Below are 11,266 nucleotides of genomic sequence, written 5' to 3'. Positions count from 1 at the left end.
CAACTAAATGAAAGCTGGCATGACTAAATCAATACCATGCAAAATGAACTTTAAGGCAAAACTTTCTGGACTTGAAGAAGTATATTAAAATTGGTAAAATGGTAGATTCATCAGAAAGAAATTTTACACGTTTATGCACTTTATAAAATATATTCAAAATATAGAAAGAAAATACTGGCAGATTTACAAGAAGCTGACAAAAAAAATCACTTTCTATACCTTATACTTGGGCAAAATTAACAACTATTCTAATGGATATATGTTTTAAAAATGACCAGACACTAGGCCATAAAACAAGTACCAAGAAATTTTAAGTAATCAGTATTATATAGACCATAGTCTCTGATCACAATGCAATTAATACAAGTTATAAATTTATATCAAAAATATAACAATATACCTCATGTTATCTAGAAATTTAAAAAAAAAAGTATCTTTGCCCCATAGACTACAAAATAAGTCTCAATAGGAATTAGAAAAATTTTAAACAGAATAATGAAATTATCATATTTTATCATTACCATATATTATTACCATAAAAACTTAAGGGATATAACTAAAACAGCTGTTACAGTACATTTTTTAGGAAATGAGAGGTTAAAATAAAGCCACTAAACATTCAACACAAGAAGCTAAAATAATTAATAGAACAAACTCAAAGAACTTTTTAAAAGGGAAAGAATATGATATAAAAAAGAAATATGAACTAGAGAATAATTAGAACAAGAAAATCCAAGAAGGATTAACAAGATCTGTCAAGAAAAAAAGTGAGAAGATATAAATACAGAATAAAAGAGGAAATGGTCACAGACACAGATTTTATATTATTATTTTTTCTCTTTTTTAAAGCTTTTATTTTGATTCTAGTTAGTTAACATACAGCATTATGATAGTTTCAGGTGTGCAATATAGTGATTCAACAATTCCATATATCACAAGGTGCTCATCGCACTGTATGTTAACTAACTGGAACACATAAGGGTCCATGTAATCCCTTCGAATTGGGGTTTTTGTATTCTTTGGGTAAATACCCAGTAGTGGAATTACTGGATCACATAATATTTCTATCTTTATTTTTTTGAGGAACATCCATACTGTCTTCCACAGGGGCTACACCAGTTTTCATTCCCACCAACAGTGCGTGAGGGTTCCTCTTTCCCCACATCCCCACCAACACTTCTTGTTTCTTGTGTTGTTGATTTTAGCCATTTTGACAGGTGTGAGGTGATAGCTCATTGTAATTTTGAGTGGCATTTCCCTTGATACAAGTGATGATGAGCATCTTTTCATATGCTGTTGGCCGTCTGTACGTCTTCTTTGGAGAAAAGACAGACACAGATTTTAAAATAATGTGGTTGTATTATTAAGACTATATGTTAGGGGTGCCTGGGTGGCTCAGTTGGTTGAGCATCTGACTTCAGCTCAGGTTATGATCTCACAGTCCGTGGGTTCGAGCCCCCTCAACAGGCTGTGTGCTGACAGCTCTGAGCCTGGAGCCTGCTTCGGAATTCGGGTCTCGGAATTCGGGTCTGGGAATTCGGGTCTCCCTCTCTCTCTGCACCTCCCCCACTCTCACTTTGTCTCTCTGTCTCTCTCTCAAAAATAAATAATCATTAAAAAAATTCAAAGACTATGTTAATAAATTAGAAAATCTAGGGGAAATGGAAAAATTGATAGAAAAATAAAATGACAAAATTCATGCAAGGAATAGAAAACTTGACTAAACCTGCAGAAAAGAATTTATACGGAACTCAAGATTTTATCTTCCCCCAAATACCCATACCTAAATGATTTTATAGCTGAGTTCCTATTCTTTCAAGGAACTGTTAATTATTGTGTAATATAAAGTGGTACAGAATGCAGAAAAATAGTGACAGTTGCATAGCTCATTTTATGAAGTTAGTATAATTTTTTAAATTAGATTTTTCTTTTTCTTTTGAAATAATTTCAAATTTGCAGAAAAGATACAAGAAGAATAGAAAGAACATGCTCCCCACCCAATAATCTGAAAGTATATTGCTGACATCATAACCCAATCACCCCCAATACTTTAGCATTTATTTATTACCAGCAAGGATGTTTCCTTGCATCACCCCTATACATTCATTGAGATCAGGAAATTAACACCATAGAATACTACTATCTAGTTAATCAGCGATCCAATTCAAGTTTCTCCAAAACAGAGATACATAATTAAATGCAATAATATACCTAAGTAAGTGATTAATAGGTGCTCAATAAATGGCCATTACTTTCACTAATCTGTAAATTCATTAGGGGCTCCTGAGTGTCTTTCTTGGGCAGCCACAGGGTAGGTCTGCCCACGTACTCCACAGTCCTTACACAACTAGAGAAGTGGGGTGATCCTACCCCAATGTGCCACACCCTCATGACAAATTTACATTCTCTACACCACCTTAGTCTGGCTCTGAGACCCCCTACAAGGCTGTCATGGAGGCTTTAGCCTATCCCAGATAAATAAAGCTGGGAGGTCGTCCACGTGGAGCTTGTAGCTCAGATTGGGCACTGCCCTTCCTGGGCCCCACGCAGCAGTCTCTGCCTTGCCCTGGGGCAGGAGGAATTGTACCCACCTGTGAGTCTCTCACCCCTCCTCTCCTGGTAGTGTCCACGCTCTGCACATGCGCCCTGAGACCTATAAGGCGGGGGCGGGGAGGGGGACGCCAGGCGTCAAGCTTGGTGCCATCTTGCGCTCTGGCGCTCTTCTAAGAGCTGTGGGAGGAAAGGCCTGGCCGGTGCTTCTTTGTAAGTCTGCATTTTTATTGTTAGCCTGCTGACACTCACCTCACCTTTTTCCTTTGAACTGTCGGGGCTTTGGTCCCAGAGGAGTGAGCAGTGGCCCCCTGCCTCCTGTGGGGGATCCTCCAGTCCCCCCTGCCCTCCCTGTCCTCTAATGGCGTCAGCTGTTCAGCTTGCTGTGACAAAATGCCGTTTTCAGGGAGGGTGTCTCTCAGGGTCGTTTCCATAATGGCTGAGACTATGGCCAGGGGTTTTTACTTGTGGAGCCGGAAAGACGCCAAGAGCATGGAAGTGCTCTCTTGAAGAAGCTTATTTTTAGAGTCACGTAATTGTAATACGTTAATACACATTCAGAAATAACTTTACCTTTTGGAATTTTGAAAAACAAATGCAGACCCTTTGCAGCGTGTCAGCTAAGTAGAAGGTAAAATTAACCCCCCTTCTGTTCTTCCATGCCACTCTCCTCGTTTACCCTTCATGCCTTTTGGGCACCTGCAAGCACTTATTCATGTACCGCTGTAGGATATCGTGTTAGTATTCTCTACATGTTGCTCTGACCCTCCTCCCCGCCCCCCCAACTTTATAGGATTCCTAAGACCTATTCACCAGAGCCAATGAAGGTAGATTTATTTTTAAAATAATAATTGAAAGGATAAGAGGTGTTCTATAATTATTCCACCATTAATATACATTTAGGTTGTGTGGTGTGTGTGTTTTATAGCTTTACTGAAGTATAATTGTGGTACAAACCACCCATGAAGTATGCAATTTGGTGATATTTGGAACAGGTACTCATGAAACCACTGTAATCAGGAAGATAAACCTTTCCGTTATCCCCCCCAGTTTCTTCTGGTCCCTGCCCCTAGGCGCACTGATCTGCTTTCTGTCACTATAGTTTGTATTTTCTAGAATTGCATATAAATGGAATACAGTATACATTCTCTTTCTCCGGTTTCTTTCACTCAGAATAATTATTTTGAGATTCATCTATGTTGTATGTATCAATACTTTGTCCCCTTTCATTGGCGATCGTTTTCCATTGTGTGTCCTACAACCATTGTATGGTTCCACTTTGATAAGAGACAAACTGTGGTTATTCAGATTTGAGTATTTTATAGACATTTCTGCAAAAGTGAGTGAAACAAGCTTGATATGTTAAGGAAAATGGACAATATTTATTGATGATAAAATTCATGCTGTAAAGCCAAAATTATAAACTTGGAAAACTTGTGCCTGTCACTGCAACCTTTAGAGCTTCCCAATATCTGTTTTCTGATGAGGTTTGTTGTGATATTTGATTTTTGAAATGTTGGGTAATTGCGGTATGTCAGTATGCAGAAGTTCTGCATAATTCTGAACCAGTATTTTCAAACAAATCAATGTAGTACCTTTAAAATCATTCGTGTTTTAAAGTTCCATTCAAAGTTCGAGATTAAAGGATTTAAAAAAAATTTTTTTTAACGTTTATTTATTTTTGAGACAGAGAGGGACAGAGCATGAACGGGGGAGGGGCAGAGAGAGAGGGAGACACAGAATCGGAAGCAGGCTCCAGGCTCTGAGCCATCAGCCCAGAGCCCGACTCGGGGCTCGAACTCACCGACCGTGAGATCGTGACCTGAGCTGAAGTAGGATGCTTAACCGACTAAGCCACCCAGGCGCCCCCGAGATTAAAGGATTTTAAAGTAAAATTACAAAAAGTTCACTTACATGGTTTTCTGTATTGTATTTCCATACTGTAAGTAATGTCTAAGAAGTCACCCCTCATTGAGTTTTTGTGACTATCAAAGAAGAGTCTCTTCGGCTATGTGAAAAAGCTATTAAAATACTACTCGCTTCTCTAATTAGGCATCTGTGTGTGGCCAGATTTTATTCACATACTTTACCCAAAGCAGCCTATTGCTACACACATTATAGAAGCAGCTGTGAGAATCCAGCTATTTTTCTGTTATACCGACATCAGGACTTGAAAAACTGTAAAGGCATGACCCTCTTCTCACTATATTTTTTGGTTTTGAAAAATATCCTTCATGAAAACATTAATATTTAATGGGTTTATTACGCTTTGAAATGAATACTTTCAAAATGTTTTCTTTTTTTTAAATATATGAAATTTATTGTCAAATTGGTTTCTATACGACACCCAGTGCTCATCCCAAAAGGTGCCCTCCTCAATGCCCATCACCCACTCTCCCCTCCCTCCCACCCCCCATCAGCCCTCAGTTCTCAGTTTTTAAGAGACTCTTCTGCTTTGGCTCTCTTCCACTCTTTTTTTTTTTCCTTCCCCTCCCCCATGGGTTCCTGTTAAGTTAAAAATGTTTTCTTAATATGGTAAACATTGTCAGAAGCTACATAAACACTCTTTGGGGTCTGTCTTGTCTTGGGCAGCTCTAACAAAACACCTTACGCTGGATGACCTAGTAAACACCAGAAACTTCTTTCTCACAGTCCTGCGTGCTGGGAAGTCCAAGATCAAGGTGTTAGCAGATCTGGTGAGCACTTCCTGACTTAACAGATCTCAGATGCCCATGTTCTTGTGATCTCCTCATATGGCAGAGAGAAGTTCTCTTATGACTCCTATAGAGGCATTAATCACATTCCCAAAGGCTCCATACTCATGCCCTCTAGTCCTGATTATCTCCCAAAGGCCCCATGTTCTGATACCATCACATTGGGAGATAGTTTCAATATAACTGGGGGGGGGGCACAAAAACTCAGTCTGTAAGAAGGTCCTCATTTTTAGGAATATAAGCATTCTGAGACCAAATATTTGAAAACCATTGGTTTAATAGAACTGTTTTTGGTGTTTGAGAAAGAGAGGTTAGGGAGGAGTCTAGAAACTTCTAAATTAGGGGAAGGCTATAGTTTAAATGGAGTGGCCAGGGAATGCTTCACCTAAAAGGAAACCTCTGACAAAAACTTGAAGGCCGTTAGGAAGCACACTGACCTCTGAGAGCAATAAACCCAAAACCCAGACTCGGGAAGGTCAAGGAATGGAAAGGCACTGTAACAGGTGTAATGAGTGTAGTAGGAATAAGGTAACAGAAAAACGTGTGCGGAGGGAGAAGGGGAGTCCTGGTGGTAGTGGTTACATGTTGTAGGACTTCTAAGCCATTCTGATGGCTTTAGTTTTCACTTTGAAAATAGCTACTGAAGTTTTTGAACATAGTAGTGCATGCGGCATCCTATATTTTAGACAGGTCCTATGATCCCACTCATGTAGAATTTAAGAAATAAAACAGATGAACATATGGGGGGGGAGAAGGGATGGAAGCAAACCGCAAGAGACTTTTAACGATAGAGAACAAACTATGAGTTGATGGAGGGAGTGGGGTGCGAAATGGGCTAGATGGGTAACAGGTACTAAGGAGCGCACTTGTGATGAGCACTGGGTATTGTATGTACGTGATGAATCACTAAATTCTCCTGAAACCAATATTGCAGTGTATATTAACTAACCAGAATTTAAATTAAAAAGGAAGGGGCACCTGGGTGGCTCAGTCAGCTGAATGTCTGACTCTTGATTTCGGCTCAGGTCTTCATCCAGGCTCTGCGCTGAGCGTGTAGCCTGGTTAAGATTGTCTCTCTTTCCCTCTGCCCCTCTTCCCTGCTCTCTCGTGTGTTCCTTTTTCTCAAAACAAAAATAAAGAGAAAAAAATGTCACTTTACGTCACAAGGTTGATGTGAGGATTAAGTGATTTAAAAAGGTCATTCTGGTTACAATACTGAGAATCATCATGGATGGGTAGGGTTAAGGATAGAAGCAGAAAGACAAGTTAGGAATCTAGGCTGTATCTGCAGAGATGGAAGAAAGTGTGTGTGTGTGTGTGTGTGTGTGTGTGTGTGTGTGTGTGTGTGTGTGTATAATTTTTTAAATGTGCTTTGGACATAAAGCCAGTAGGATTTTCTGGTGGGTTGTGTGTAGGATGCAAAAAAGTGGAATCTAGGATGATTGAAGATAGTTGGCCTGAGCAAATCTTACATGTGGTAGATTATATTGATTTTACTTTTGTTCAAGCTTCATTTTTTTTGCCAGTGACTTTATACATGTTTAACTAGGTTTTGTCTCTTGAAAGCCTTCTTTAGCAAAACAAAATTTCTATTTCCTCTTAATTCTTTTAGGTAGTTTTAAAAAATTCTTTTATCTGTCTGGTAGTTTTGCTTTTAGTAAAGCCATGTTTCATAGCCTTCCCACTATTGACATTTTGGGCTGGAACTGAGTTCTTTTTTGTGGGGGGCTCTTCTGTGCATTCTGTGATAATGCCTAGCACCTGGTTTATATGTGCTACATGCCAGTAGCTACCCCTGCCCTCATCCCTGCCCAGTTATGACAAGCAAATCTATCTCTAGACGTTGCCAAATGTTTATTTACTGTAGGACAAAAAAGGGCCATGGTTGAGGACTAATTCAATAAAGAATGTTAAATGGAAACTCTGAGTTTGAAATATGCAGATTAAAAAAATACTGTTTTATTTCCACTGCATCTGTGTCCTAAAAGACCTGAATCTAGAAATCAATCTGAAAAGAGAGGAGGAGAACCAGGGCACAGATGCTTAATCTGAACCAGTCTTTTGCAACACGGTAACTTTGCCAGGGTACTAGTCAGAGTTTTATCAGAATGATCTTAAATTTTGAAAAAGGGACAATTAGTAAGCTGATTCTATCACAAGGGTGCTTTACCTATTTTTATTTGTATGTTTTTGCATTTGTGTCTTTCACTTTTAGTTCTTGTACATAATTATGTGATTTAGTTGAAAGAGCAGTGTGAAACAGTGGGAGTTGTGTACGTAGAGAACTGGACTGAATCAAAACCTAAATTCAAGCTCCTGAATCCCTTTTATCTTCACTGTTTTTTTTTTTAAGTTTACTTTGAGAGAGAGAGAGAGAGAGAGAGAGAGAGAGAGCGAGCACGTGTGCAAGCTGAAGAGGGGCAGAAAGAGAGGGAGACAGAATCCAAAACAGGGTCCAGGCTCTAAGCTGTGAGCACAGAGCCCAACATGGGGCTCGAACCCAGTCTGTGAGATCATGGCCTGAGCTGAAGTCAGATGCTCAACTGATTGAGCCACCTAGGCACCCAGGTTGACTTCACTGTTTTGAAATGAAAAGTGACAATCTCAGTTAAACTAATGTACTGAAAACCTCTAAAAATATTAAAGTGTTATAATAAGGAGCTATTAATACAAAGAAAGACATTTACATTTCTTTTAGAAGATTTAAAACTTAAAAATTTAAAGTTACATATATGGATCAACTATATTTCTATCAGGTTACACTGGTCTAGACTTTCTGGATGTGAACTCCTAGAAGACAGTTGCCAAAATGGTCAGAGTGACATCTGTAAGATCTATTCTATAGAATTGGGGAATTCTAGTGTGGAAAGTGCTTTCCATATCTATTTTCTTAGTGTTCATAGATAGTATTTTCCACAAACCCTACGGGAATTGTGATGCTGTGAATTTTTAAATTTAATTCAGAAGTTTGAATTTTTGAATTTAGTTTTTAAAAATAGCCTTTTTAAAAAAGAAAACATTAAAATACGATAAATTTAAAAGCAGATACAAGCACTAATTAGCATCATCAGATAAATTTGATTATTTAAGGTGTAGATTTCTTTATCTGAGCCTGTCTGTATCTGATCATATGTTGTGGAACTATTGCATATGTCTGACCTTGATTTTCTCAGTACAGTGCTATCAAACACGATAATAAGGCAAATTATTTTATATGTACGTATAGCCTTATAAGACAAGTGATAATGTTATCATTTGTTGGTTTTATAATTGTATCAATTTATGAAATTATTAGAAAACCACTTATGAATCCAGTTTATGGAAGTTTTATGTTTTCTATTCCTGCATCTTATATTAGGTTAAGAAGGATTTTTGCTGCTGTTGCTGCCAAAAAAAAAAGTTTGAAAGTCCTAATTCAACTCTCTCACTTTAAAGATTTGGTATGATTCTAAGAAACAGTTCCCCAAATCTCACACAATTGAATCTCATAAAACTCCTTTCCTGATGTCTTAATCTTGTATACGCAAAAGTACTTTCCATGAATATGGTAATAGTCTAAAGAATAGAATATTGAGTAAAGATTGTTGGATGTAGAACTTCTTAATTTAAATTAGGTCTTTAAAGGCCCATTCTATAGAACCATTGTTTAAAACCAATCATGTAATTTTCTCTGAATTGTTACAGTTTGACCTTCAGAAACACAAGGGTAGGAGCTTTATCCGTGACATTGGAAACTTTCTTCATGATCCTGATGAGCAAGTATTGAAGAGGCAGGTGAAAGAGACTGACACCCCCAGAACAGGTTATTCTGTCTACGTGCTCAAGAATCTTTCCCAAAGTAGTGCACTTTGGTAATCATCACACAGGACCTACGAATTTACGTGTCAGTTCTTTGGGGCCCAAACACCTTTTTCCTCTTGAGATTTCTTTATAATAAATCCTGTCTTCTCCTGCAGAATTAGCATAGATTCTTATGGCCATCAATTTCTTCAGGCAAAGTAGATGTACTGTTAGTTCTGTCAACTGTGACTATCTGTTTCTCAGACAAGGCCTCCCCAAGTGCTTCAGCAATCTGTTTCTAGATGTTCCTGGCGTTGGGTGAGAGCATATGCAAACCAGGCTCAGATTTTTTTTTTTATCTCCTCCCTTCTGCTGTGAAACTCCACATGAGGCCATTTGTATTGTTTGAGGGAGGGTTAGGCTTCTGGTAGTTTATTCTATTCAACTTCTTTGTGTGTTTGGGCTTTCTTTGGCTTATACTGTATATACGCCTTCATTTAATGAAGGCATCTTGGCAAATCTGCTTCTTATACCTGAAGAGTGGTATGTTTCCTGAAAGACAAGTATTTTTTTCCTTTTCCTATGTTCTCAGGTGAGTGGTCACATCACCCTTTGGGTGCATGCCAGGAAGAATGTTCTTGTGTTCTAGCACAGGATCCTTTCTTGAGTACTTGGTCTTCCCTTTATGTAAGGAATAATAAACCTATAAATTGACTTAAGTCTGGGAATTGGGTAAAGGCCTGTGACTTTAAAGGTTTAAGGTGGTTTAAGGCCTTTCTTGTCCTGAAGACAAAGTTTATTCTTGTTTTTGGTTAATTCTAATGAAAGTCTTTAATGTATTGCCCATTGATTCTTTTATTCCTAGACACTCCAGGATCAAATAAGCATAGGCTATAATTTATAGATCAGACCGTGATGATTACCTCCAAATTAATTATTTAGGAGGAAATAAAAACCATAGTTGTACCCAGATGTTCCTAAATCTTAACTCTTTCTCTAGCCTTGCAGTGGCCTGTTTCAATTTTTGGACTTGGGTTTTAAAGGTTAGAAAGGGCTTCTGTTTATCTTTGAGATCATATTTATACTTGGATAAGTTTTATTTTTTTGTCCTATATGTTTCTCTTTCATGTTTTTACCTTTTTCCTCTGAGTTTTGGGCTTTCTCTCAAAATTCTAGTCCATTTATCTTTATTGTGTGTTCACTTTCCCCATTGCAGTCTTAAATTTCTTCCATGTATTTCTTTGTAATCTCAGTTGTTGCATCTTAATGACTACTTAGTCCTATAAAAGTGTGGTGCTCTCTTTTGGCCTTTTGAAAACAAACCAGACTTTTGAAAAGCAATTTTTTTCTGTTTCCTTCAGCATATTTATTCCTTAGGGGAGCATTTCCTTGGTTTCTTTTAAGTGGTTTTCTCGCTCTCTTTTTTGTTAGGTCCAATGTTTTTCTCATCATGGAAAGAAATTGATAGTTGTGAAGTGTTAACTCCAAGTCAAATAGAAGTTGAACTGAGCTGTGACCTATCACAATAAGTGTTGGTTCTTGCCTGAATCGGGGGAATATTTTATCCCTGAATATTTGTTTTACTATTTTTAGAATTGTAACAATCTAGAGAAAATTAGCTGGAGCCATAGTTAACAGCTTTACCTCTGGGCTAAAGATTTCTTTTCCTTCCACACTTTTTGTGGCCAGCCATGCCAAGGAAAAGGTCTGGATTTACTTAACCTGCCTTAGGGTCTTAATAGGCCTGGTTTTCTTTAATGGTGTCTAGGACTTAGCCTATTGCCCTCCATCAAAGAAGTATACGGGAGTTGTTGTATAATGATGCTGATAGGGTCCAAATGTTACTAATTGATAGAATGGGGAGTGCAAACATCATGTGTCCTGTGGGTTCACCATCTGCCATTGCTGGTGGCATTCACCCCTTTGAGTTCTGTGTTGTTAGAAGAAGTCTGCATGAGGGAAGGTAGTTTTCTCACAGGATTAGAAGGAGGACTTTATTTGGCTTCCTTCTATTACACCACATCTATCCAATATCTAGTAGAAACTTAAGTTTCTAGAAAATAAACATTGCACTCCTGTCTTTTCCAGTGATTGTATGTATGTGTGTGTATATATATATGTATAATATGTATATATAATATATAATATATATAAAATATATAACATAATATACATAGCATATATAGTATGCTATATAATATATATTATATATTACATATAAA

This window comes from Prionailurus viverrinus, chromosome A3 (genome assembly GCF_022837055.1).
Source record: "Prionailurus viverrinus isolate Anna chromosome A3, UM_Priviv_1.0, whole genome shotgun sequence".
NCBI classification, from domain to species: Eukaryota; Metazoa; Chordata; class Mammalia; order Carnivora; family Felidae; genus Prionailurus; species Prionailurus viverrinus.
Note: the sequence above shows the minus strand (reverse complement) of the source record.